This window comes from Salmo trutta, chromosome 19 (genome assembly GCF_901001165.1).
Source record: "Salmo trutta chromosome 19, fSalTru1.1, whole genome shotgun sequence".
NCBI lineage: Eukaryota > Metazoa > Chordata > Actinopteri > Salmoniformes > Salmonidae > Salmo > Salmo trutta.
In genome coordinates this window covers 23,245,227-23,272,829 of record NC_042975.1, presented here as the reverse complement: position 1 = coordinate 23,272,829, position 27,603 = coordinate 23,245,227, and the positions used below count along the sequence as shown (strand labels likewise).

The following is a 27,603-nucleotide window of genomic DNA, read 5'->3' as shown; positions in this document are numbered from 1 at the left end:
TGTATATATATATATATATATATACACATATATATACATTATATACATATATATATATATACACATACATACATATACACACATACATATATATGTATATATACACATATATACACATATATACATATATACACATATACACACACACACACACACACACACACACACATATATATATATATATATACACATATATATATATATATATATATATATACACATATACACATATATATATATATATATATATACACACACATATAGGAAGCAAGTGTTCTTCAAGGACAACCTTGTACGTGGCTTGATTCATGCCTCCTTCACAAAGACAAATCTGCCCGATTACAGCCTTGCTGAAGCACCCCCAGATTATCACCTATCACCTATCCTCCACCAAATTTCACAGTGGGTGCGAGACCTGGAGTGGCCTACAAGCCACAGTGTCTCGCCCCCACTGTGAAATTTGGTGGAGAATCTGTGATTCTTTCTCCAGGAGTGGCATAAAGTCACCCAACATCAATGTGAAAGTCTGGTGGAGAGGATGCCAAGACACATGACAGCTGTGATTGAAAATCAGGGTTATTCCAACAAATATTGATTTCTGAACTCTTCCTAAGATAAATTAGTATTGTGTTGTTTAATAATGATTATGAACTTATTTTCTTTGCATTATTCGAGGTCTGACAACACTGCATCTTTTTTGTTATTTTGTCTTTTCTGCAAATAAATGCTCTAAATGGCAATATTTATATTTGGAATTTGGGAGAAATGTCAGTAGTTTATAGAATAAAACAAACATTTCCATTTTACCCAAAAGCATACAGTGGGGCAAAAAAGTATTTAGTCAGCCACCAATTGTGCAAGTTCTCCCACTTAAAAAGATGAGGCCTGTAATTTTCATCATAGGTACACTTTAATGAATTTATTTGCAAATTATGGTGGAAAATAAGTATTTTGTCAATAACAAAAGTTTCTCAATACTTTGTTATATACCCTTTGTTGGCAATGACACAGGTCAAACGTTTTCTGTAAGTCTTCATAAGGTTTTCACACACTGTTGCTGGTATTTTGGCCCATTCCTCCATGTAGATCTCCTCTAGAGCAGTGATGTTTTGGGGCTGTCGCTGGGCAACACGGACTTTCAACTCCCTCCAAAGATTTTCTATGGGGTTGAGATCTGGAGACTGGCTAGGCCACTCCAGGACCTTGAAATGCTTCTTACGAAGCCACTCCTTCGTTGCCCGGGCGGTGTGTTTGGGATCATTGTCATGCTGAAAGACCCAGCCACGTTTCATCTTCAATGCCCTTGCGGATGGAAGGAGGTTTTCACTCAAAATCTCACGATACATGGCCCCATTCATTCTTTCCTTTACACGGATCAGTCGTCCTGGTCCATGTGCAGAAAAACAGCCCCAAAGCATGATGTTTCCACCCCCATGCTTCCCAGTAGGTATGGTGTTCTTTGGATGCAACTCAGCATTCTTTGTCCTCCAAACACGACGAGTTGAGTTTTTACCAAAAAGTTATATTTTGGTTTCATCTGACCATATGACATTCTCCCAATCCTCTTCTGGATCATCCAAATGCTCTCTAGCAAACTTCAGACGGGCCTGGACATGTACTGGCTTAAGCAGGGGGACACGTCTGGCACTGCAGGATTTGAGTCTCTGGCGGCGTAGTGTGTTACTGATTGTAGGCTTTGTTACTTTGGTCCCAGCTCTCTGCAGGTCATTCACTAGGTCCCCCCGTGTGCTTCTGGATTTTTGCTCACCGTTCTTGTGATCATTTTGACCCCACGGGGTGAGATCTTGCATGGAGCCCCAGATCGAGGGAGATTATCAGTGGTCTTGTATGTCTTCCATTTCCTAATAATTGCTCCCACAGTTGATTTCTTCAAACCAAGCTGCTTACCTATTGCAGATTCAGTCTTCCCAGCCTGGTGCAGGTCTACAATTTTGTTTTTGGCGTCCTTTGACAGCTCTTTGGTCTTGGCCATAGTGGAGTTTGGAGTGTGACTGTTTGAGGTTGTGGACAGGTGTCTTTTATACTGATAACAAGTTCAAACAGGTGCCATTAATACAGGTAACAAGTGGAGGACAGAGGAGCCTCTTAAAGAAGAAGTTACAGGTCTGTGAGAGCCAGAAATCGTGCTTGTTTGTAGGTGACCAAATACTTGTTTTCCACCATAATTTGCAAATAAATTCGTAAAAAATCCTACAATGTGATTTTCTGGATTTTTTTTTCTCATTTTGTCTGTCATAGTTGACGTGTACCTATGATGAAAATTACAGGCCTCTCATCTTTTTAAGTGGGAGAACTTGCACAATTGGTGGCTGACTAAATTCTTTTTTGCCCCACTGTACCTATAAATAGTAAAACCAGAGAATCTGATAATTTTGCAGTGGTCTCTTAATTTTTTCCAGAGCTGATTATACACACACACACACACACACACTCACTCAACTCATGTGCTGTTTATTTGTACATATTGTCATGGGTTTGTGTGCGTGTTTGTCTCTGTGTGTGTACGTTTATGTAGTATGTAAACGTGTGTGTGTGTGTGTGTCTGCCAGTGTTCTCCATCTCACCATGGCGCTGATGGTCTCCTCCCAGTCAGGTCTCTCTCGGGGGTAGACTAGGCGGGTTAGCTCAGGCACTATGTCATCCTCCTCTGGGTGACGCCCTGGCCTCAGGCCCCTAGAGCAGAGGGAGGGAGGGTGAGGGAATTTGAATTTCAATAACATTTATTAGCTCAATATTAGAGAGCGAGAGAGAAGGAGCAAGAGACTTTCTGCTCTTATTGCATTAGCAAAAACACTTTCTGTGATAAGAACCCCACCAGTCCTCCCAGGCAAGTCTTCAGATAAAAAACATACACACCCACACCAGGGTGCCTTAGAAGTTGTGGCTTCCATATTGAGTTGACAAAACATGGCCATATAATATCAGTGTATGAGTGTCAGTTATAAGGCACCCTGGAGGTTGGCACTTTGATCAGGGTGTGTTAATGGATGCATCATTTACATTAGAGGAGATGTCATAACCCATCAGTGGGCACTGAGAATGAAACACACACGCACACACACGCATACAGCGTGTGAAAGACATGTAGACACATCAGAGTTAGGCCGTAACACTGCTCAGGGGTCCGGGGCAAGTAAAACTAATGGCAGGACAAGCAGATTTTAGATTTAAGTAATTTTATATTTTTTTAATCACGCAAAAATCACAAAATCAAACAATAACGCTACTCTGATCACAATGGCAAAGGTGCATAAATATGGAGGAATTCAGATAAGACCTCATTGTTTAAGTACTACCCACAAAGATTTTAAACTACGGTTCAATATGCCAATGAATCAGCACAATCTACTTTTTTGTTTTTCCAAATTGCCGCCGTCTTGGAGCTAGAATTAGGATCAAGTTTACTGTGCTAATGCAGATACAAAAAAAAAATTGTTAAAGAAAAGCACTGTATTACACAGCGAACTTAGCAAATGGAGGCATTTGTGGTAAGTACATGGGGGCCACCATCTTTATGCATGTCCGCTATTGGATCAAAGTGTCCTCCAGATGAGATGTGTTGCACACCGTCCTCCCACTTGCCCAGTGTTTTGACAGATCAAGTGTGCAGACATGTGCACAGTCTTGCACAAATGTTTCCCCCTGGCACATTTTCTGGCTAGCACTCGCATTGCCTTCATTGTTGTTTTCCTAACAAATAATAACTTCACATGTGCGCATTCCTATCAAATTAAGTGCCTTATTGTCTGTATATTGTGTTGACGTTTCTACTGTAGCAAACAGTATGTATGCATGTATTTAGCATAATGTATTTACAGTTTTATTCACATGCTTTCAAGTACTGGTGACAATACATGCATTCCCGATTATTGCATAGATTGTAATGGACACCTATAATGTAGGTAAAATACTTTAATGTTGTACCGATTATGATGGGCTAATGCTAAGCTATTTGTCAGCCATGTGTTGCGCCATGTTTGTTGACATTATACAACGCATTCTGGGTGTCACGTGAATGTCTATCAAACCAAAAATGTTATATCAAAATGAAGGGAAGGAATGGTTGACTCATCTTTCGAGTAAACTTCTGGAAGTGAATGAAGGGAAGTGAATGATCGTAGATGAGACACCCCCTTCAACATGCATACTGAAAACAGACCAAACTCATCTTGTCTCCTCTTCTTATCTTTGGTCGACGCGAAAAAAACTAACGTGGTAGCACACACAAACTACCCAATGTCATATTACTTTTGACATTTAAAAAATGTTTTACTCAATAATTTAGATCAAATGGTGAGCTCACCTGTGATGTGATGAATTGTAAATAGTAATTGCTATTAGCTAATTCATTTTGTGGTTTCTGTCAGCAAAGAGTGACCTAAATATGACTGCTTGAGTTATGTCAATCTTTCCTCAGTTAGCGCTAGGACTAATGTAGCCTACATTTTCCGATCTGGATGATTGTGTTTTGCAGTCGCTACTTCTGTGAATATCTCAACATTGCATCCAAAAATAAGCTGGTAACATTCAGGGCATAACTTTGGAAGGACTATGTTAGCGCAAAATGTTTGTGAAAAAAACTGTGTTGCCAGCTCAAACGCTGACTGTTGCATCAATCGAAATTGCACGTTCTAAATAAGCACTCTAATCACAGCGTACGCTGCAGGGACTACTGTAGAATGATCCCACCCGTTTGTTGGTACGTGTCAAAGAGTTAAGGGGAGAAACCGATTCCAGGCAAGTGATCGCCAACATCAGTCCCTCTACCCACGTCCACCGATTATGATTTTTCAACACCGATACCGATTATTGGAGGACCAAAAAAAGCCGATACCGATTAAATGGGACGATTTTTATATATATATATATATATATATATATATATATATATATATATATATATATATATATATATATATATTTGTAATAATGACAATTACAACAATACTGAATGAACACTTATTTTAACTTAATATAGTACATGAATAAAATCTATTTAGTCTCAAATAAATAATTAAACATGTTCAATTTTGTTTAAATAATGCAAAAACACAGTGCTGGAGAAGAAAGTAAAAGTGCAATATGTGCCATGTAAAAAAGCTAATGTTTAAGTTCCTTGCTCAGAACATATGAAAGCTGGTGGTTCCTTTTAACAGTATTCAATATTCCCAGTTAAGAAGTTTTAGGTTATAGTTAAAGGAATATTTCTCTCATATACCTTTGACTATTGGATGTTCTTATAGGCACTATAGTATTGCCAGCCTAATCTCGGGAGTTGATAGGCTTGAAGTCATAAACAGCGCTGTGCTTCAAGCATTGCGAAGAGCTGCTGGCAAACGCAGGAAAGTGCTGTTTGAATGAATGCTTACGAGCGTGCTGCTACCTACCACCGCTCAGTCAGACTGCTCTATCAAATATGAAATCAAATAATTAATTATAATATTATAAAAACACAGAAATATGAGCCTTTGGTCATTAATATGGTCAAATCCGGAAACTATCACTTAGAAAACAATCAAAGTGTCCTTCCGTATTTTACTGAACGGGTGGCTAAATATTGCTGTTACATTGCACAACCTTCAATGTTATGTCATAATTATGTAAAATTCTGGCAAATTAATTACGGTCTTTGTTAGGAAGAAATGGTCTTCACACAGTTCGCAACGAGCCAGTTTGTTGGTACGTGTCAAAGAGTTAAGGGGAGAAACCGATTCCAGGCAAGTGATCGCCAACATCAAACAACAGGGCGACAACATCAGTCCCTCTACCCACGTCCACCGACTGACCGACGTTCTGCTTGCACAGAACGCAAGAGAAGTGACACAATGTGACACAATTTCCCTTGTTAATATTGCCTGCTAACATGAATTTCTTTTAACTAAATATGCAGGTTTAAAAAAAATATACTTCTGTGTATTGATTTTAAGAAAGGCATTGATGTTCATGGTTAGGTACATTAGTTCAACGACAGTGCTTTTTTTGCGAATGTGCTTGTTAAATAATCACCCGTTTGGCGAAGTAGGCTGTGATTCGATGATAAATTAACAGGCACCGCATTGATTATTTGCAACGCAGGACAAGCTAGTTAAAATAGTAATATCATCAACCATGTGTAGTTAACTCGTGATTATGTGAAGATTGATTGTTTTTTATAAGATAAGTTTAAATGCTAGCGAGCAACTTACCTTGGGTCCTTGCTGCACTTGCGTAACAGGTGGTCAAGCCTGCCACATAGTCTCCTTGTGGAGTGCAATGTCTTTGGCCATAATCAGCGTCCAAAAATGCTGATTACCGATTGTTATGGAAACTTGAAATCGGCCCTGCCGATGAATTGGTCGACCTCTAGTCTAGTCCTCCTTCTGCTGGCAGACCGTGCCCTCTGTCCCCGATAGAGGACCGCCTCTATCGGGGACAGATAGAGGCAGATAGAGGATTTCTGCGATTTCAGACCACCGAGCCAACGGAGGCCCTAGTTGCCCTCTGCAAAAACCCCTATCTCAGAGGCAGCCACCTCTTTCTACACAACGGCACTCCTCGCTGCATCGTGTAAAAACAAGCAACCTAGAAAAGGACCAAAAACAGCCCATATTGTAGCCTGAGAAACAAGGTTCCAGAAATGGACAACTTACGAACATCAGAAAACATTCGTAGTCTGGCCATCTCTGAAACACACTTAGATCATTCCTTTGATGATGCAGTAGTAGCTATACATGGTTATAGCATAAACAGGAAATATAGGAATGCAAATGGCAGAGGTGTTGCTATATATGTCCAGAAATATATTCATTTTAGGCTGAGAGAAGATCAAATCAAAGTTTATTTGTCACTTGCGCAGAATACAACAGGTGTAGACCTTACAGTGAAATGCTTACTTACAGGCCCTAACCAACAGTTAGATTTTTTGAAGTAAAAAAAAAAAAAAGTATTAGGTGAACAACAGATAAGTAAAGAAATAAAAACAACAGTAAAAAGACAGTGAAAAATAACAGGGGACCAGTACGGAGAAAAAAATGTATGAAATGTTTGCATTCACTACTGTAAGTCGCTCTGGATACGAGCGTCTGCTAAATGACTAAAATGTAAATGTATATACAGTAGCAAGGCTATATACAGGCACCGGTTAGTCGGGCTAATTGAGGTAGTATGTACATGTAGGAATGGTTAAAGTGACTATGCATATATGATAAACAGGAATGTAGTGAAGTAAAAGTTGTCAAAAATAAAAATAGTAAAGTACAGATACCAAAAAAAACTACTTAAGTAGTACTTGAAAGTATTTTTACTGCTCAATTGAGATCATTTCCACACTGCCACGTAGGGCTGCACGATATGTGCAAATAATCTAGGACTTATTTTTAACCAAATGTTGCAATTGCAATTTGACTTGCGAATTAGAGCAAAACTGTTGGAATCATGGAAATAGAATGACTATTCTAATTCTATAGTTAGAATATAAAAGTGGGCACTTTGAATAAAGTGTTTGAGATGACAACGAATTAAAATGCCAGGGAGGAGTTATCGAGACAGGGTAGGAACTAAAGTGTTGATAAATGTTAATTAGACCTCTGATTGCCAACAAGGGTTTTGCCACCAAGTACTAAGTCATGTTTTGCAGAGGGGTCAAATACTTATTTCCCTCATTAAAATGCAAATCAATTTATAACATTTTTGACATGCGTTTTTCTGGATTTTGTTGTTGTTATTCTGTCTCTCACTGTTCAAATAAACCTAGCATTAAAATTATAGACTGATCATTTCTTTGTCAGTGGGCAAATGTACAAAATCAGCAGGGGATCAAATACTTTTTTCCCCTCACTGTATGGATTTTGTGCTGTATACATGTGGTAGTGGTGGAGTAGGGGCCTGAGGGCACACAGTCTTAATATATTGTAATTATTTGTTGTATTTTTTTATAAACTGCCTTAATTTTGCTGGACCCCAGGAAGAGTAGCTACTGGGGATCCATAATAAATACAAATGACATGCATGTCAATCTCTCCTGGCTTAAAGTTGAGGAGAGATTGACTGCATCTCTATTGGTCTTTATGCGAGGTGTTGAAGGTACCGAATTGTCTGTTCAAGCAGTTGGCACACAGTTCCGACACTCATCGGTCCCAGAACAGAGGCCAGGAACAAAAAAAACAGTATTAAATAGAGGCAAGACTATATAGAACTCTGCCACCCCAGGTAACTCAACCTAGCAATAAAATTTGATTTTTTTAAAAAACAGATAAAAGAACACCTTACAACATGACAGGGACATTTTTATATATTATGTATTTTTCATTACATTATGTATTGTACTGTATATTATGTATTTTATGTATCTATTTTTTATGTTTTGTTTCTTGTTTGGACACCTGGAAGAGTAGCCGCTGCCTTGGCAGCAGCTAATTGGGGATCCTAATAAATATTACTAATACTATCCCTTCAAGGGTTGAGAGACCGATGCACTTTTACATTTTTCACACCATATTTTATGCATAGACACAGCCATAAGGCAATAGACCAAACAGGTTTATGTGTAGTATGTGTGTGTGTGTGTGTGTGTGTGTGTGTGTGTGTGTGTGTGTGCTAAGGCCAAATAGCACCTTGAATGGGAGGAATGTCAATATTATTATGTGCGGAGGCAAAGTAGCACCTTTGCAGAGGGAGAATGTCAATGTGATTTAGCCATGGAGCCATGAAAGAAATGTTCTGTCGTCAAATCATTTGCTTTTGATAATAATGACTTGAGGATGTAGCCTATAAAAACAGGTGTGAGGTAAGATTGAACTTTGTTGAGATATAGCCTACATACAAGTGGAAGGCTTGAAGCATCTGCATACAGTACACACAAAATGAAACAATACCATACTTACTATTGTTTGTACAGATGAACGTGGTACCTTCAGTCATTTGGAAATTGTAAAGTGGTTGTTCCACTGGATATCATAAGGTGAATGCACCAATTTGTAAGTCGCTCTGGATAAGAGCGTCTGCTAAATGACGTAAATGTAAATGTAAAAATGTAAATTGGAAATTGATCCCAAGGATGAACCAGACTTGTGGAGGTCTACAATTTTTTTTCTGAGGTCTTGGCTGATTTCTTTTGATTTTCCCATGTTTTCAAGCAAAGAGGCTGTCCTAACCGACTTGCCAAAACTATAGTTTCTTAACATGAAATTTGTGGAGTGGTTGAAAAATGAGTTTTAATGACTCCAACCTAAGTGTATGTAAACTTCCGACTTGACCCACTATTACTATCCTGTGTAGTGCCTTTAAAAAATACATATCAACTCACATTGATGTTTATTTACAGATCAACTGCACCCCTGACGTGTCTCACTCAACTGATTGGGAGTTGTTAAAAGCATATCTAAAAAAAAAAGCTAAATTATTTCATACACAGTGTATGGCACCAAACGCTTATCGGAGCTATCTCAACTCTTCTAGATATGGACAACAGATATGCCTCTTCTCTAACTCCTGAACTCTACAAAGAGAGACTGCTACACCAATCGGAATTTGACAATCTTTCCACCAAACAAAAGGAGCGGCTTCTGTTTAAGTCGAGGCAAAAATTCTATGAACACGGAGAGAAAGCTGGCAAGTTGTTATATCACCAGCTTCGACAATCCGCTGCTAGCAGCACCATACTTGAAATCTGTGTTGCAGTTGATTTAACTTCTACCAATCCCAAAGAAATCAACAATCAATTTAAGCAATTATTTTTTGCTCTTTACTCGTCAGAGGCTCTTTCTGACATCTCGTATGCATGCATTTCTAGACAATCTGGACATCCCCTGCTTCAATTCTGATGAACAAACCAACATGGATTCCTCAATAAGTGATGAAGCTACTCTGGCAATCCAGTCCATGCAGAGCGGTAAAGCAGCTGGGACTGATGGCTTCCCTATTGAATTTTATTAAGCCTTCTCCTCTAAATTATCCCCTATCCTCAGCTCAATGTACAATTAAATCCGTTCTTGTCAGAAACTACCACCGACACTTACCCAGGCGACAATTTCGGTTTTGCTTAAAAAAGACAAGAATCCCCTAGACTGTGGCTCATACCACCCTATAAGCCTTTTGGGCTGTGATTATAAAATTCTCACTAAGGTCTTCTAGTGCCGTTTAGAGACAGTGATGCATAATATAATTAACTCTGACCAAACTGGATTTATCTCAGGTAGGCAATCTTTCTATATGCGCCGGCTATTTAATGTAATGTTCTTTATCCTCTACAGCCAGAGGTTGTCATCTCTCTTGATGCTGAAAAGGCTTTGAACCGGGTTGAGTGGGAATATCTATTTACAGTACTAGAGAAATTTGGGTTTGGCCCGTCATTCCTTTCCTGGATTAAGATTTTGTACTCGTCCCCAGTGGCTTCTGTTCGCACCAACAATGTTACCTCCAGCTACTTCCCTCTCCACAGGGGAGCCAGGCAGGGTTGCTGTTTCTCCCCTTTCCTATTTTATATGGCTATTGAGCCTCTTGCTATTGCCCTGCGGGCAAAGGAGAGGATTAAGGGAATATTAAGGGTCAACATAACTCACAAGGTGTCCTTATATGCAGACGATCTTTTATACATCTCTAACCCTGTGGAGCCTATACCCTCTCACTTGGACATGCTACAAGGTTTTGGGACATTCTCTGGTTATAAATTAAACCTAACAAAAAGTGTGCTCCTCCCCATTAATCAGTTGGCAGAAGGAATTGGGTATGCCAATTTCCCCATTTAAGGTGGAGCATCAAGTCTTTACTTATTTGGGGATAAAGGTCACACGCTCATTTAAGGCTCAGTTTAAACATAACTTCAAAACAGTCCTGTAGCGCACTAAGCAGAATTTCCTAAGGTGGTCGTCTCTTCCCATTTCATTAACAGGTCGCATTAATTCTGTTAAGATGACTGTACTACCAAGGTTTTTGTACTTATTCCAAATTATTCCCATTTTTCTGTCAATGTTCAAACAACTGGACAGCTACATTTCCAACTTCATTTGGAATAAGTCAAATCCACAAATGAGAAAGGCGGGCTGGGCCTTCCCATTTTTTTTTACACTACTACCGGTCAGCAAATATCACCATGTGTTTAGTAGGTTTCTACATTTGAAAACAAGGATGGCCCAACTTGGGCCATCATGGAGTTACAGTCAAGCCTTCCAACGTCTCCGGTCTCGCTCCTGTGCTCCCCAATGTCCATGAACCTTGGAACCCATGTTTTGAACCCCATTGTTAAGAGCTCCCTTAAAATCTGGTCCCAATTCTGAAGACACTGTAGCCTTTAACCTGTTGGGGCTAGGGGGCAGTATTTGCACGGCCGGATAAAAAAACGTACCCGATTTAAACTGGTTACTACTCTTGCCCAGATACGAGAATATGCATATAATTAGTAGATTTGGATAGAAAACACTCTAACGTTTCTAAAACTGTTTGAATGGTGTCTGTGAGTATAACAGAACTCATATGGCAGGCCAAAACCTGAGAAGATTCCATACAGGAAGTGCCCTGTCTGACAATTTGTTCTCCTTCTGTGGCATCTCTATCAAAAATACAGCATCTCTGCTGTAACGTGACATTTTCTAAGGCTTCCATTGGCTCTCTAAAGCCGCCAGAAAGTGGAATGGGGTGTCTGCTGTCTCTGGGCAAAGAACAGCAGCAGAGTTTGTGAGTGGTCAGCCTGGGGACAGTGAGACTGGAGATGCGCGTTCACGAGACTACTCCATTTTTTTCTTTCAGCCTTTGAATGAATACAACGTTGCCCGGTTGGAATATTATCACTATTTTACTTGAAAAATCTCATAAAAATTGATTTTAAACAGTGTTTGACATGCTTCTAAGTACGGTAATGGAATATTTTGACATTTTTTGTCATGAAATGACAACACATGATTGAACAACACATGCATGTATTGTATAACATAATGTCCTAGGAGTGTCATCTGATGAAGATCATCAAAGGTTAGTGCTGCATTTAGCTGTGGTTTTGGTTTTTGTGACATATGTTTGCTTTGAAAATGGCTATGTGATTAATTTTGGCAGGGTACTCTCCTAACATAATCTAATGTTTTGCTTTCGCTGTAAAGTCTTTTTGAAATCGGACAATGTGGTTAGATTAACGAGAGTCTTGTCTTTAAAATGGTGTAAAATAGTCATATGTTTGAAAAGTTATAGCATTTTTTAGGTATTTGTATTTCGCGCCACGCGATTCCACTGGCTGTTGACTAGGGTGGGACGCAAGCGTACATAGCCCATAGAAGTTAACAAGCAAGCGGCTTCTCCCCATTAACATCTAATCATCGCTTTCCAGCGTCACAGATTGACACGGCATTCCAGTTCTGGCATAGGAACGGTCTGGCGTTTTTTTGTGACCTATTTGTTGATAACACATTTGTCTCATTCGATACTCTGAGGGTTGACCATAATATTCCCTATACCCACTTTAGATACCGGCAAACTCACAGCTTTGGCAAAAAAACACTTCCCTTCATTTCCACTCGAGCAAACTAAGTGTCCAGTCGAGAGGTGCTTAGATCTTAACCCTTATCTGAAGGGCACAATCTCCAGATTAAATTACATAATACAGAATATTAATCCGCCTTCCTTTGCAAATACAAAATCTGCATGGGAGGCAAGAGATAGGTGGCAAGCTACCCGATGATATATGGCAATAAAGTATTGAGCATATCCACACATCATTTTGCATAAGGCATGAGCTTATTCAGTTTAAGGTTTTGCACAGGCTCCATTACTCAAATGACAGATTTGCAAAAATATACCCAAATGTTGACCAAGTGTTTGAAATGCCACCAGAGTCCAGTGACTGTGGGACAAATGTTTTGGTCATGCCAATCTTTGAGTGGCCTCTGGGACTACATTTTTGAGGCACTCTCACATATGTGTAATACAACTGCCCCAACCCAGTCACTGCCATTTTTGGGGTACTTCCCCTAGACCAGAATGCTACCACTCATCAGGCAAATGCTAAATGCCTCGCTGCTAGCTAACTGCCTTGTCCTCTTTCACTGGAAGTCGGCAAAGCCTCCCTCCTTTATACAGTGGGTTATGGAGGTGATGTCATCTCTGCCTCTGGAGAAGGTTATGTACACTGTGCATGGGTCCCGACAAAAGTTAGACTTAGGCTCTCCACGTATTAATGGGGACCAGGTTGTCTTTTACTTAGCGTAACTTGCATAGTTTGGTAAACAGTCATGTCTGTTCTAGTGGCCATTTGTGCTGATAAAGAAGTTCAATCAAAATTATTTTCTCCATTGTTTTTGTTTCTATCACTGTTTGTTTCTGTTTTTCTTTCCTATTTAACTTACTTTTATAGATGCCTTGGTGGGTGGATGGTTTGGAGGGAGGGTGGGAGGGAGGGAGGGAATGATGGATGGATTGTACTGTTTTTGTTATATGTGAAAATCTATAAATAAAGTGACAAAAAAAAGGAAGGGAAAAAAAGAAGTGGAATAGAGAGGGACGGAGAAAGACCATTAGAGCAGGTCCTAAGCAGAAAAGTGGAGGTGTGTGTGTATGTATGTGCCTGAGAGCACAGTGGGATAGAGAACCTTACTGCTTTCTTCCCTAGGGGAAGAATATCAATCTGCAAGATCCCTAGACAACACAATCCTGTAGATTAAATTTACTGTCAGTCTCTCTTACTGAATGTGAACACAAACCTGCTCTGCCTACCTCTCCTCTCTTCTATGTTGCAATGTTGGGCAAATATCTAATGTATGCTAAGCTGCTGCTGCCATGGCAACCCCTGCACAGGCAAACAGGATTTGGACTCAGTTCAACACAGAGAGAAAGAGTGTAGTGGGGCTGAATGGGCTGCTGGACTGTAATCCTCAGAAAGGGGACAATTCCAGTAGACCCCCTTGTTAGAGCCAAATTCCCGTACTGTCAGTCTCATTATAAATGTTTATGATTTGCCTAAATGGAGTCAGGAAATATTGACGTATTAAACATAACTCTGAATATTGCAATATGAATTATGGAGTATGGTTCATGAACTCATGTTTTTGGTTTTCTATTATGGTTATCATTGCTATTTAAAAGCAATAGAGTCTCTCTCCTGGGCACACCCCTTTTTTTCTACACGTTCCCCTTCTGGGTTTTGCCAGTGTAGGCCGTCATTGTAAATAAGAATTTTTTCTTAACTGACTGGCCTAGTTAAATGACCGCTAATACTTGGAACTAAGAAAGCTGCCACTAGTCTATACTCTTTTGTTTACCATTTAAATCTGATCGCTTTGACTTTGATCATGGATGGAACATAGCCTATGAAATGACCTTTGTTTGGAAAATACATTGTTTTTATACTATTGAAGCTTTTGAGTCCCCTTTTTTGTCTGCTTTGTAAGTGCGTCTGAACGCGGCATCACATACAGTGTCTTCAGAAAGTATTCATATGGGCGGATCTAGAAAGTTGGCTGTCAGAAGTATTACAATGTAAACTTACTTTTAAATCAATCTGTCTGGATATTTCAAGACATGACATATGGGAGTGTAGTGAGATACCAAATGGGCTGAACAATTCTCTTCTCATCACTCATCCTGAAAAAATTTATATTAACTTGGAAATCAATTAAACCGCCATCATTAAAACAACGGAAAAATGTAATTATTTTGTTATTATGATATTGAAATAACTTTGGAGACCGAGAAAAACGAATTGGTACAATTTAAGGCCATTTGGCAAACAATAATGCAGGCACTAGGGATGGAGGTGTGAGAGGAGATGAGTTGTTTGCTTACGTCTGTTGTGTATGTTTGTATTTGGTGCATAACTCACATTGTTGCGTTACTACCTGAATTATTTCCCCCCCCCCTCACTCTCTACACACGATACCCCATTATGACAAAGTGAAAACATGTTTTTAGACATTTTTGCAAACGCATTTAAAATAAAATACAGAAATATCTATTCACACCCCTGGGTCAATACATGTTCGAATCACCTTTGGCAGCGATTACAGTTGTGAGTCTTTCTGGGTAAGTGTAACAGCTTTGCACACATGGATCAGCATTGGAAATTAACACCCACCACTCACGGGTTGATTTTGTCATTGGCGGGTAAGAATGTCTATTTCACCAGCCATGTTGGCAGGTGGACACAGAGCATTTGGGGACAGTTGTTTTTATAATTTTTTTTAATCCAAAGCCCACATGTAGAGAAGTTGGTTGTATTGACAAGGCCACTAAAGTGTCACTTTGTCCGCGTGTTTCTTGGCCAGTTATATCATTTTGTTCACAAAGCCATGCTACCACAAGAAAACAGACACACTGATCTACACACAATACCCCATGTCAGTGGAATTATGTTTTTAGAAATGTTTACAAATTAACAAAAAATGAAAAGCTGAAATGTCTTGAGTCAATAAGTATTCAAACCCTTTGTTATGTCAAGCCTAAACTTCAGGAGTAAAATGTGCTTAACACTAGAACCGCTGGGCGTCGACGGACCTCCATTCAAGCTAATGACTGCAACATTATAACAGTGTAATTCATATATTTCATACAGTGCATTCGGAAAGTATTCAGACCTCTTCTCCTTTTCCACATTTTGTTACGTTACAGCCTTGTTTTCAAATGGATTAATACTTTTTTTTTTACCTCAATCTACACACAATACCCCATAATGACAAAACCGAAACAGGTTTAGAAATGTTCGCAAATGTATAAAAAATAAGTTACAAAAATGAGTACCTTATTTACATAAGTATTCAGACCGTTTGCCATGAGACTTGAAATTGAGCTCAGGTGCATCCTGTTTCCATTGATCATCATTGAGATGTTTCTACAAATTGATTGGAGTCCACCTGTGGTAAACCATGCATTACAAGTGAGTTGTCAAAGGCCAAACCAGCAATCATTCACTGTGTGCAACATGAAGCCTTCAAATAGGAATTCAAATGCCCTGAGAAAGGAAGAGTTCCCAAAACAAAGTACACTCAAAAAGCTGAATTGATAAGGATAGGTTGCTGAGGGTGGGAGGCCGCTTATCCTCTGCCGACCTGTCAAGACGAAAAACATCCTCTCATCATCCCACGGACGCAACATGTCGCCACTCTGCTGGTTAGACATTATCACGAGCAAGTGGCTCACCGTCATTTTTCAGATGGAGCTATTCGAAGCAGCAGGCTTCTGGATTATTGGGAGCAAACGTCTGGTCTCTGGTATCATCCACAAGTGTGTCACCTGCCGCAAGGTTAGAGGGAGGTCAGTTGAGCAAAAGATGGCTGACTTGTCTGCAGACAGACTCGCACCCGAGCCACCATTCACCAGCGTTGGACTTGATGTGTTTGGACCATGGAACGTCATAACTCGTCGCACTAGTGGTAGTGCAGACTCCAAGCGCTGGGCGGTATTCTTCACATGTAAGTATACTAGAGCAGTCCATATTGAGCTCATTGAATCCATGTCCACATCCAGCTTCATCAAGGCATTTTGTCTCCATCCGTTGTCCAGCAAAAGTGCTACGCTCTGATCAAGGTACAAACTTTATAGGTGCCGGCAGGGAACTGGGAATCGACACAAAAGATTCAGAACTGAATAAATACCACACAGACAAGAGATGTACTTGGATATTTAATCCCCCACACTCGTCTCATATGGGTGGTTCTTGGGAGACACTCATTGGGGTTGCCAGACGTATCCTAGATGGTATGTGGTTTCAGACTGGCTCCACTCGTCTCACACGAGGTCTTGAGCACTCTTATGTCTGAAGTTTTGGCAATAATCAATAGACCCCTAGTGTCAGTGTCAACTGACCCTAACATGCATGCGATTCCTCATACCCTCAATGTTACTGACACAATCAGCCCCTTCTGGATGCTTCCACATGAACAGTGGCAAAGCATTTATTCACACACACACACACACACACACACACACACACACACACACACACACACACACATAGATAGAGTTATATACACAGTGGGGGGAAAAAAGTTTTTGATCGCCTGCCGATTTTGTACGTTTGCCCACTTACAAAGAAATCATCAGTCTATAATTTTAATAGTAGGTTTATTTGAACAGTGAGAGACAGAATAACAACAAACAAATCCAGAAAAACGCATGTCAAAAATGTTATAAAATGATTTGCATTTTAATGAGGGAAATAAGTATTTGACCCCTCTGCAAAACATGACTTAGTACTTGGTGGCAAAACCCTTCACAACTTGCAGACTTGTTTACGTGCTGCTGTGCGTTTTGTTGCCGATCTTACTTTGCTACCTGACTATCCTCACGGTTTTTCCTTTTTCATTACCGTATATTTTTAGTTTTTCCCTCACTCAACTTTTTTCATTCAACTTTTTCACCCCGGAGGTTTTATCTGGACATGGTTTGTCAGGACTTCAAACAGCCGAAGCTAAGTAACATTAACATGATGCCTTCTAATTGCAGTCGTTGTACTTATAATATACAGGAGAACGATCGCCTTGTGGCGAGGATAGCTGTGCTGCAAGCCCAGCTTCAGACGCAAATCGTTAAGCAAGGGTAATTTCAGTGTAGGAAAGGATGAAACAGCGTCTGTGCCACCAGTAAGTACAGTTAGTAACGTTAGTATAAACCCCCTCGCACGGTCCCCGCAGCCGGAGTCACTGGCTTACTGGTGTTCTTCCATGCCGTACATGGGAGGGGTGCGTCACTTGAGTGGGTTGAGTCACTGACGTGGTCTTCCTGTCTGGGTTGGCACCCCCCACCCCCTTGGGTTGTGCCGTGGCGGAGATCTTTGTGGGCTATACTCGGCCTTGTCTTAGGACGGTAAGTTGGTGGTTGGAGACATCCCTCTAGTGGTGTGGGGGCTGTGCTTTGGCAAAGTGGGTGGGGTTATATCCTGCCTGTTTGGCCCTGTCCGGGGGTATCATCGGATGGGGCCACAGTGTCTTCTGATTCCTCCTGTCTCAGCCTCCAGTATTTATGCTGCAGTAGTTTGTGTCGGGGGGCTAGGGTCAGTCTGTTACATCTGGAGTATTTCTCTTGTCTTATCCGGTGTCCTGTGTGAATTTAAATATGCTCTCTCTAATTCTCTCTTTCTCTTTCTTTCTTTCTCTCGGAGGACCTGAGCCCTAGGACCATGCCTCAGGACTACCTGGCATGATGACTCCTTGCTGTCCCCAGTCCACCTGGCCGTGCTGCTGCTCCAGTTTCAACTGTTCTGCCTGCGGCAATGGAACCCTGACCTGTTCACCGGACGTGCTACCTGTCCCCGACCTGCTGTTCTCAACTCTCTAGAGACAGCAGGAGCGGTAGAGATACTCTCAAAGATCGGCTATGAAAAAGCCAACTGACACTTACTCTTGAGTTGCTGACTTGTTGCACCCTCGACAACTACTATGATTATTATTATTTGACCATGCTGGTCATTTATGAACATTTTAACATCTTGACCATGTTCTGTTATAATATCCACTCGGCACAGCCAGAAGAGGACTGGCCACCCCTCATAGCCTGGTTCCTCTCTAGGTTTCTTCCTAGGTTTTGGCCTTTCTAGGGAGTTTTTCCTAGGGAGTTTTTCCTAGCCACCGTGCTTCTTTCACATGCATTGCTTGCTGTTTGGGGTTTTAGGCTGGGTTTCTGTACAGCACTTTGAGATATCAGCTGATGTACGAAGGGCTATATAAATACATTTGATTTGATTTGTTAGCAATCACAGAGGTCAGACGTTTCTTGTAGTTGGCCACCAGGTTTGCACACATCTCAGGAGGGATTTTGTCCCACTCCTCTTTGCAGATCTTCTCCAAGTCATTAAGGTTTCGAGGCTGACGTTTGGCAACTCAAACCTTCAGCTCCCTCCACAGATTTTCTATGGAATTAAGGACTGGAGACTGGCTAGACCACTCCAGGACCTTAATGTACTTCTTCTTGAGCCACTCCTTTGTTGCCTTGGCTGTGTGTTTTGGGTCATTGTCATGCTGGAATACCCATCCACGACCCATTTTCAATGCCCTGGCTGAGGGAAGAAGGTTTTCACCCAAGATTTGACGGTACATGGCCCCGTCCATCGTCCCTTTGATGCGGTGAAGTTGTCCTGTCCCCTTAGCAGAGAAACACCCCCAAAGCATAATGTTTCCACCTCCATGTTTGACGGTGGAGATGGTGTTCTTGGGGTCATAGGCAGCATTCCTCCTCCTCCAAACACAGCGAGTTGAGTTGATATCAAAGAGCTCCATTTTGGTCTCATCTGACCACAACACTTTCACCAGTTGTCCTCTGAGTCATTCAGATGTTCATTGGCAGACTTCAGACGGGCCTGCATATGTATTCTTGAGAAGGGGGACCTTGCGGGCGCTGCAGGATTTCAGTCCTTCACGGCATAGTGTGTTACCAATTGTTTTCTTGGTGACTATGGTCCCAGCTGCCTTGAGATCATTGACAAGATCCTCCCGTGTAGTTCTGGGCTGATTCCTCACCGTTCTCATGTCTGGAGACATGCTTGGCCAGTCCATCACCTTTACCCTCAGCTTCTTTAGCAAGGCAGTAGTCGTCTTGGAGGTGTGTTTGGGGTCGTTGTCATGTTGGAATACTGCCCTGCGGCCCAGTCTCCGAAGGGAGGAGATCATGCTCTGCTTCAGTATGTTACAGTACATGTTGGCATTCATGGTTCCCTCAATGAACTGTAGATCCCCAGTGCTGGCAGCACTCATGCAGCCCCAGACCATGACACTCCCACCACCATGCTTGACTGTAGGCAAGACACACTTGTCTTTGTACTCCTCACCTGGTTGCCACCACACACGCTTGACACCATCTGAACCAAATAAGTTTATTTTGGTCTCATCAGACCACAGGACATGGTTCCAGTAATCCATGTCCTTAGTCTGCTTGTCTTCAGCAAACTGTTTGCCGTTTCACTTGTGCATCATCTTTAGAAGAGGCTTCCTTCTGGGACGACAGCCATGCAGACCAATTTGATGCAGTGTGCGGCGTATGGTCTGAGCACTGACAGGCTGACCCCCCACCCCTTCAACCTCTACAGCAATGCTGGCAGCACTCATACGTCTATTTCCCAAACACAACCTCTGGATATGACACTGAGCATGTGCACTCAACTTCTTTGGTCGACCATGGCGAGGCCTGTTCTGAGTGGAACCTGTCCTGTTAAACCGCTGTATGATCTTGGCCACCGTGCTGTAGCTCAGTTTCAGGGTCTTGGCAATCTTCTTATAGCCCAGGCCATCTTTACGTAGAGCAACAATTCTTTTTTTCAGATCCTCAGAGAGTTCTTTGCCATGAGGTGCCATGTTGAACTTCCAATGACCAGTCAGTATGAGGGAGAGTGAGAGCGATGACACCAGATTTAACACACCTGCTCCCCATTCACACCTGAGACCTTGTAACACTAACAAGTCACATGACACCGGGGAGGGAAAATGGCTAATTGTGCCCAATTTGGACATTTTAACTTAGGGGTGTACTCACTTTTGTTGCCAGCGGTTTAGACATTAATAGCTGTGTGTTGTGTTATTTTGAGGGGACAGCAAATGTACACTGTTAAACAAGCTGTAAACTCACTACTTTACATTGTAGCAAAGTGTCATTTCTTCAGTGTTGTCACATGAAAAGATATACTCAAATATTTACAGATATGTGAGGTGTGTACTCACTTGTGAGATACTGTATATACACACATATATACACTGCTCCAAAAAATAAAGGGAACACTTAAACAACACAATGTAACTCCAAGTCAATCACACTTCTGTGAAATCAAACTGTCCACTTAGGAAGCAACACTGATTGACAATAAATTTCACATGCCGTTGTGCAAATGGAATAGACAACAGGTGGAAATTATAGGCAATTAGGAAGACACCCCCAATAAAGGAGTGGTTCTGCAGATGGTAACCACAGACCACTTCTCAGTTCCTATGCTTCCTGGCTGATGTTTTGGTCACTTTTGAATGGTGGCGGTGCTTTAACTCTTTTGGTAACATGAGACGGAGTCTACAACCCACACAAGTGGCTCAGGTAGTGCAGCTCATCCAGGATGGCATATCAATGCGAGCTGTTGCAAGAAGGTTTGCTGTGTCTGTCAGCGTAGTGTCCAGAGCATGGAGGAGCTACCAGGAGACAGGCCAGTACATCAGGAGACGTGGAGGAGGCCGTAGGAGGGCAACAACCCAGCAGCAGGACCGCTACCTCCACCTTTGTGCAAGGAGGAGCAGGTGGAGCACTGCCAGAGCCCTGCAAAATGACCTCGAGCAGGCCACAAATCTGCATGTGTCTGCTCAAACGGTCAGAAACAGACTCCATGAGGGTGGTATGAGGGCCCGACGTCCACAGGTGGGGGTTGTGCTTACAGCCCAACACCGTGCAGGACGTTTGGCATTTGCCAGAAAACACCAAGATTGGCAAATTCGCCACTGACGCCCTGTGCTCTTCACAGATGAAAGCAGGTTCACACTGAGCACATGTGACAGACGTGACAGTCTGGAGACTCCGTGGAGAACGTTCTGCTGCCTGCAACATCCTCCAGCATGACCGGTTTGGCGGTGGGTCAGTCATGGTGTGGGGTGGCATTTCTTTGGGCGGCCGCACAGCCCTCCATGTGCTCGCTAGAGGTAGCCTGACTGCCATTAGGTACCGAGATGAGATCCTCAGACCCCTTGTGAGACCATATGCTGGTGCGGTTGGCCCTGGGTTCCTCCTAATGCAAGACAATGCTAGACCTCATGTGGCTGGAGTGTGTCAGCAGTTCCTGCAAGAGGAAGGCATTGATGCTATGGACTGGCCCGCCCGTTCCCCAGACCTGAATCCAATTGAGCACATCTGGGACATCATGTCTCGCTCCATCCACCAACGCCACGTTGCACCACAGACTGTCCAGGAGTTGGCGGATGATTTAGTCCAGGTCTGGGAGGAGATCCCTCAGGAGACCATCCGCCACCTCATCAGGAGCATGCCCAGGCGTTGTAGGGAGGTCATACAGGCACGTGGAGGCCACACACACTACTGAGCCTCATTTTGACTTGTTTTAAGGACATTACATCAAAGTTGGATCAGCCTGTAGTGTGGTTTTCCACTTTAATTTTGAGTGTGACTCCAAATCCAGACCTCCATGGGTTGATAAATTGGATTTCCATTGATTATTTTTCTGTGATTTTGTTGTCAGCACATTCAACTATGTAAAGAAAAAAGTATTTAATAAGATTATTTAATTCGTTCAGATCTAGGATGTGTTATTTTAGTGTTCCCTTTATTTTTTTGAGCAGTGTATATACACACACACATATACACATATATATATATATATATATACAAACACACACACACACACATATACATATATATATATATATATATATATATATATATATATATATATATATACAAACACACACACACATATATATATATATACATACAAACACATACACACACATATATTTTGATATATATATACATACACACACACACACACACACACACTTATTTCCCTCATTAAAATGCTAATCAATTCATAACATTTTTGACATGCGTTTTTCTGGATTTATTTGTTGTTATTCTGTCTCTCACTGTTCAAATAGACCTACCATTAAAATTATAGACTGATCATTTCTTTGTCAGTGGGCAAACGTACAAAATCAGCAGGGGATCAAATACTTTTTTCTCTCACACACATATAATATATATATATACATACACACATATCCAGGCTACAATAAATGGTTTCCTAAAGAAAATCAAATCCAAACCTGGCCAAAAGAGCACTCTTCCTTGGCTAAATGGAGAAATTTGGAAATTGATGAAAGAACGAGATTATGCTCTAAAAACAGCCCTAAAATCCAAATTAGAGCATGACAGACGTAGGTTTACCATGTTGAGAAATAAGGTGATGAAAGAAATCAGACAGGCCAAGGCAAACTTTTTTATTAACATAATTGGTGAGGCAAAGGGAAATTCAAAATTGATCTGGGAGAATCTAAAAAAGTTAACAGGGAAAGACCATAGTAACACTGCAAAAAGACTAGAAATCATGGTGAATAACAATCTAACACAGGATGCAGTCGAAATAGCAATAGCCTTCAATTCCTACTTTATTGACTCTGTCAAGGTACTGACACAGAACCCCTCCACTGGTTTATTGGGCTCAGTGCTAGTGAATGACGCTCAACCTGTCTTCATCATAAGGGAGGTTTCTGAGTCAAAGGTGAACAAGGTGATTAGCTCACTAAAGAACTCTAAATCCAAAGATGTGTTTGGGCTGGACTCTACCTTTCTTAAAAACTACAAAGAGTCACTCATTGGCCCCATTACTAAGGTCACCAACACATCTATTGGTCTGGGGGTGTTTCCAAGGGTATGGAAGTCAGCCATAATAATGGCCATCTTTAAATCGGGCGACCCTGCTGACGTGAGTAACTACAGGCCCATTAGTATACTACCTGTAGTGTCGAAGGTTGTTGAAAAGTGTGTAGCAGAACAACTGATTTCCCACCTCAACAACAGCCCCTTCACATTACACTCCATGCAGTTTGGCTTCAGAGCGAAACACTCCACAGAAACGGCCAACTGCTTTCTTCTGGAAAATGTGAAGTCCAAGATGGACAAAGGGGGCGTTGTTGGGGCTGTGTTTCTGGAAATTACGGTAGTCATTCTGCACGCAGACAAGCAGCTAAAAACAACTCTACGGTGCAGTTCTTTCAGTGTAGCTATTTCTTGCTTCGGCCTCTGAAAATATTTTTTTGTAAGTTCAATTCAAGCATATTGCTAGTGATGATAATATTGTAATTGATAGAATTGCTTACTTATCAAAGTTAGTTGGTTACATTTACTCACGCAAATTGCCTTGCCTTTCATGTATCCCATCAGCTGTATTAGTTTGCTCGTGCATCATGTAAGTGAATTGTAACACATACTATAGTTTTGTTACTGTTTCTAGTGTAAGATGCTTTGTTAATGTACAGAGGTGTTTGCACATTATTGGAGTAATGAAAGGAGTTGGCTAGTTGCTACTCATATGGTAATTATCTGCCTTGGCGTTATGCAGGATACAGGATACGTCATGCTACCTTGGCACATGCTATGTATTTATGCAACTTCAACTTGAAATGTAAAATGTACAGCTACACTATTTCATTCCAGATGAGCTTCAATGCCATTACAACTCTCCTTCCTTGGCCTCCAACTGCTCCTATAACGCAAGTAAAACTAAATGCATGCTCTTCAACCGATCGCTGTCCACACCTGCCCGCCCGTCCAGCATCTCTACTCTGGACGGTTCTGACTTAGAATATGTGGACAACTACAAATACCTAGGTGTCTGGTTAGACTGTAAACTCTCCTTCCAGACTCACATTAAGCATCGCCAATCCCAAATTAAATCTAGAATCGGCTTCCTATTTCGCAACAAAGCATCCTTCACTCATGCTGCCAAACATACCCTCGTAAAACTGACCATCCTACCGATCCGACTTCGGTGATGTCATTTCCAACACTCTACTCAACAAATTGGATGCAGTCTATCACAGTGCCATCCGTTTTGTCACCAAAGACCCATTTACTACCCACTACTGCGACCTGTACGCTCTCGTTGGCTGGCCCTCGCTTCATACTCGTCGCCAAACCCACTGGTTCCAGGTCATCTACAAGTCTCTGCTAGGTAAAGCCCCGCCTTGTCTCAGCTCACTGGTCACCATAGCAGCACCCACCCGTAGCACGCGCTCCAGCAGGTATATCTCACTTGTCACCCCATAGCCAATTCTTACTTTGGCTGCCTTTCCTTCCAGTTCTCTGCTGCCAATGACTGGAACAAACTGCAAAAATCACAGAAGCTGGAGACTCATATCTCCCTCACTAGCCTTAAGACCAGCTGTCAGAGCAGCTCCCTCCACCTGTACATAGCCCATCTGTAAATAGCCCATCCAACTACCTCATCCCCATACTGTATTTATTTATCTTTCTCTTTTGCACCCCAGTATGTCTACTTGCCCATTCATCTTCTGCACAGCTACCATTCCAGTGTTTAATTGCTATATTGTAATTACTTTGCCACCATGGCCTATTTATTGCCTTACCTCCCTAATCCTACCTCATTTGCACATACTGTATTATTGACTGTATGTTTGTTTATTCCATGTGTAACTCTGTGTTGTTGTATGTGTCGAACTGCTTTGCTTTATCTTGTCCAGGTCACAGTTGCAAATGAGAACTTGTTCTCAACTAGCCTACCTGGTTAAATAAAGGTTGCACACGCACACACACCAAAGAGTTATTTTGTTGGCATTTACGCATGTCCCCATTACCGGTAAAACAATCAAAACCTATTTCTTTCACTTGCTGTGCTGTTTCATTGTTCATTTGTTCAGTCATTTCATTCTCAACCAGGACTTCATCATACATGTCAAACAGTGAAGTTTCAGCTCTGTTTGTTGCCTCTCTTCCTCGTTGTGCACTGTCACTGTCCGTTTCAATCTTGTCCAGTTGTGTATGTAACATTTCACATAAACCCTGTTTCTTGTCTGCATCGAAGTAGCGGTCCTTCTACATAGCATCGAGCATGGTGGCGACACAGTAAAGAGAAAATGCCACCAAATTGCTTGTTCACAGCCTGTCTCGGCAGTTTTGTTGAGCATGCGTTTGAATGCCATGACAGAGGGTATCACGTCTGCTGCAGGCACAGTTGATGAACTTATAGTCAGTTGTTCGAATGGAGCTAGCGTGTTCATGTTTCCAAGTTTTAAACATGTTCTCAAATGCCATTTAAATGGCAGCAGCGATATGACAACCAACACATTCATGAGCATGAAATACAACTTTCCTCAGTACGAAAACCTGCTCATGGGCTGATATGGCTGGTCCAAATGTCAGTCGTGAAGCTAATAGCAGTGAAGCTATTACTGTGCAACTCCGGTAGGGCAACATCTGAAAAATAGCACACTTGGTAGTGTGTACCGGTGCTCGACCAGTCGGCGAAAGCCAACATCACCCACGACAGAGAACGGTTGATTGTCAAGGGCAATGCATTCCATTATCTTGCCGTTAAATGGATTGCGCCTTTGAGTTGTCTCGCTGAAATGTTCTTACTCTTTAAAATGACTGCTCGACTTGTTGACTGCTCGACTTGTTGACTGCTCGATCCACACAGCAGACATTGTGGGCTAGGTAAGGAATGCTGTGTTGCATGTGTAGCGCAACATTTTGCGTTGCGTCATTACGTCATTACGTCATGTACTTACATTATATAGGTATGCACTTCAGCTTTGACATCGGTTTTGCACATCGGTGTTAAACTAGACATCGGGCCGATGTTGGCATTTTTAGCTAATATCGGCTGATTCCGATATATCGTGCATCCTCCTACAATTAAGATCTCTGCAATTTCTTTTTATGAATGACAAATTTCTTCAGTTATCTTAGATTAATTCTGACAATTTTGAGGCAGTGCCCAACTGGCCAGGGCATCTCAAGTAGGACAAACAGTACTATTGCTGCTTTTTTCAAATTTTTCAAATGAATGTTTTTTGAGGAAGTATGTGAGCACACTTGTTCAGTTCGCCTAACCGAGTTCGGATAGGCATCAGTGGAACCGAAGCATGCTGACCAGGGTTTGGAACCAAAATAACTTTTCAATCGTTTTGTTTTGAACAGAACCATTATGTTTTTTGTTCTGTTCCACTGTTCCGACCAGCAAAATAAAGTTCTGAACCAGTTCAAACGCAAAAAAAGTTACGGTTTATAAATTTCTAAATATTCCATTACCGTACTTCGAAGCATGTCAAGCGCTGTTTAAAATCAATTTTTATGCGATTTTTCTCGTAAAATAGCGATAATATTCCGACCGGGAGACCTCGTTTTCGTTCAAACACTGAAAATAGAAAATGGAGTCTTCACATGCATGCGCACGCCCGTGTCATTGTTCTCAGAACAACCACTTTCCAAAAGCCCTACTGTTTTTCGCCCAGGGACTGCAGAGTCATCATTCCCCGTTCTGGCGCCTTCTGAGAGCCTATGGGAGCCTTAGAAAATGTCACGTTACAGCAGAGATAAAGAGGTTATAGAAGGCCAAGAAATTGTCAGACAGGGCACTTCCTGTATGGAATCTTCTCAGGTTTGGGCCTGCCATATGAGTTCTGTAATACTCACAGACACCATTCAAACAGTTTTAGAAACTTTAGGGTGTTTTCTATCCAAATAAAATAATTATATGCATATTCTAGTTTCTGGGCAGGAGTAATAACCAGATTAAATCGGGTACGTTTTTTATCTGGCCGTGAAAATACTGCCACCTATCCTAAACAGGTTAAATAACGTTGGACCAGAACTAGCCCTTGATCATGACTCAGTTCCATGCCACATACTGTCAGCTGGAGCTAGACCAGTGTTCGCTAGCTAGCGAACAAGCTTGTGTGTGCAGAGCGGCACCATAATTCAAATAAAAACACATCTTTCCTTTTTTGTAGTTAATGTGAAATGTGAACTATTGTATCCTTAACTAGCATTGAAAAGGTTAATCCATTCTTATTAAAAATCTCTCCCCCTAATTGTATCATGCTTGTAACGTCAGTAGCTACAATAGACTAAGCTTCGGAGGGAGGGGAGGGGCAGGTAACCTACACACACAGGCAAAAATGTCTATTTTGTCTG

General features: G+C 41.5%; 1 long non-coding RNA gene across 1 annotated transcript in view; it reads right to left on the bottom strand.

The window, feature by feature from the left end:
- Positions 1 to 2,507: 2,507 nt before the first annotated feature.
- The window catches only part of LOC115154187 (uncharacterized), a 113,529-nt gene continuing 88,433 nt past the window's right edge, over positions 2,508 to 27,603 (bottom strand). The window contains exon 3 of the long non-coding RNA XR_003867838.1: positions 2,508 to 2,694. This is a non-coding gene — a long non-coding RNA (uncharacterized LOC115154187). The remainder of the gene's footprint in view (positions 2,695 to 27,603) is intronic.